This window comes from Rhagoletis zephyria, unplaced genomic scaffold, assembly GCF_001687245.7.
Source record: "Rhagoletis zephyria isolate East Lansing unplaced genomic scaffold, Rhagoletis_zephyria_1.1 Rzeph_scaffold_05654, whole genome shotgun sequence".
In the NCBI taxonomy this organism is placed as follows: Eukaryota; Metazoa; Arthropoda; class Insecta; order Diptera; family Tephritidae; genus Rhagoletis; species Rhagoletis zephyria.
Genome location: NW_016162737.1, coordinates 4,454 through 7,316, shown reverse-complemented (window position 1 = coordinate 7,316; position 2,863 = coordinate 4,454).

Sequence of the window (2,863 nt, the reverse complement as noted above, 5' to 3'; positions counted from 1 at the left end):
TGCGTTCAAACTTTTAAGGTATTTCGTCTGAAATAAGTATATGTATATTGCATTTCTGTAGAACAATGATTCGCACCCATTTTGAAATTGCCACCTACTATACTGTAAAGCTTCTAGGACATTCACTATAGAACCGGGTCATTGTTGCCGCCAGGGAGTGAAGAGGAAAAAATTTATTTCGCTTTGCGAATAACCGTGCTATGAAATGTCGCACAACTGGGGAATTTCAAGAACTGATATAACACTTTCCTTAGGTTATTTAAAGCGGCAAATGACCACCAAACCTTAATCTTAGCAGACAAATGTGCCAATGAAAATCGTAAACGTGAATTGTTGGTGAAAATGTTGAACCAAAAAGTTTCAATAAAATATATAAAAATTTTGGGCGGGACGAAGTTCGCCGGGTCTGCTAGTGTATTTATAAATATTTATGTAAAAACATACCTACATCGCCAGCGACAAATTCGGCGTTTTGGTGGCTTATAAATGGATGTTGATACCAAACTGATTAATTATAAGAGTAATTTTTTCTAATATTAGTTCCCATATATGTTTTCAAAGCTAAGAACTGCTTTTTTAAACTTTTGAAATGTCAACCCTCAACCAGTGCACAAGCGTTCGCTGTGTGGTTGTATGCTTTTTCCGTATATTTCGCATATCGGGCAACACGAAAATTCAAAAAAATCATAAGTAAGTTTTTCCGGCTTCGTTGAACTACCCCAGTGGTCCAGCATGTCGCCACAATCCGGATCAAAGCGAGATACTTAAACCTTTCGCTCATTACATTATCTTAAATAAATGCTAAGAATATTTATAATGTTATGTGATTTATACAATATAAGTTGAAACCAAAAATACTAGTCATGCCCTAATTAAAATTCTAATAAATGCTTATGATAATAAGTACATTCGCCACTTAAAAATAATTATTTCTTATCTACTACATATTACCTACATATGTATGTATATAGAACCCAGAAAGTGTTTTTAATTGCTTTGTATACCATAAANTTTCCAGAAAGTTCAAAAAAATCACAAGTAAGTTTTTCCGGCTTCGTTGAACTACCCCAGTGGTCCAGCATGTCGCCATAATCCGGATCAAAGCGAGATACTTAAACCTTTCGCTAATTTGCACTAACGCTCCGACGGAGGAGAAAAACGATTTTGATGACAGGGGTTAGCAAGGAAGGGATCTTAGGTCCCATTATCGGAAAATTCTGCTTCCAGGACAAAAAATTCACTGCTTAACTTTCACAGTCGTGGTTTGCTTTTCTTGTAAAAATTAAGAAGATGTACATTATCTTAAATAAATGCTAAGAATATTTATAATGTTATGTGATTTATACAATATTAGTTGAAACAAAAATACTAGTCATGCCCTAATTAAAATTCTAATAAATGCTTATGATAATAAGTACATTCGCCACTTAAAAATAATTATTTCCTATCTACTACATATTAACTACATATGTATATAGAACCCAGAAAGTGTTTTTAATTGCTTTGTATACCATAAATTAATTAAGATTTTACAAGTCATTCAAATATTCCCACACAAACAGGTGATAAGCCAATTCAGTTTAAATGCACACAAATATGTGCCAGTAATATTGAAAGTCATCTAAGACAAAAAAAAATTGTTTATCAGTTAATCCATCCCCCTTTTGTTCTAAAAGTTCTAAAGTAATGCTTGGAAAACAGTGTAAATTACTTTACCACGCGATACGATTATTTTGAATATGGCGGCGAAATCGTGTATTAGTATGTGTTTGACATAACAGAAAAAGAAGAACCTTATCTGACGCTCCCAANATTGTTTATCAGTTAATCCATCCCCCTTTTGTACAAAGTTCTAAAGTAATGCTTGGAAAACAGTGTAAATTACTTTACCACGCGATACGATTATTTTGAATATGGCGGCGAAATCGTGTATTGGTATGTGTTTGACATAACAGAAAAAGAAGAACCTTATCTGACGCTCCCAAAAAAATAAAAATAGAAGTGATCTGGTCACAGCTGCATTTTAAACAGTCACCAGAACTGAGGAAAAAATTTCGGAAAATATACACAAAGAATTCAAGAAAAAAATCGAAAGTGCCGCAAGTTGCCGAAAATAAAAACAAGTTCTTCGAGATGCTCCGAAAAAATCTGGAATGAGTCTACAAAAATCCTGGAAAGTGCGAATAAATAAAATAATAGGAACCCCGAAAAATCACGAAATCACGAATAATCCGAGAACAACCCGAAAAAGCCCGATTAATACCAGAGAGGTTAAATAAAAATTCCAAAAGGTCAAAAAATAAACACGAAGTATTTTTTAAAACCTCGAAAAGCCGAAGAATACGTAAAAACATTATATAGTTACATATATGTGGGCGGTATCACGCCCATTTTCCAAAATTCCATAATAATATTACTTCTTTTCAAGTACTTGTTGTTAGTATTAATTTTGTGTAAATTAGCGTCCATAAATTATTAGGGTTGTACTTTTCAGTGGGATTAGCTGAGATCTGTTGGGGAAGTATTAGAACTAGGTGCTTGAGGTCAATGAACTTTGGAACAAACAAATTTTCTTCTCGAGACAAGATCATCGATATATCACAACTTAAGAGATCCGACTGTAAATGCCAAAGATGTAACGAAAATTATAAAAAGGCGCCCACTACGTTCGGCAAAATTTATTTATTTTTTTCCAAATCGCCTTGCAGAAATACTTTAGCCTCATGGCCTAATGTACATACTTATTATAATTGTAAGCACTTTAAGTATAAAAGCAATTTTTTTTACTGCACTTCAAATAATCCTTTGAGCATAGGTGCAGATTTAGCCGGCTGTGCTTAAAGCTACCTAGGTTATTCCAGTT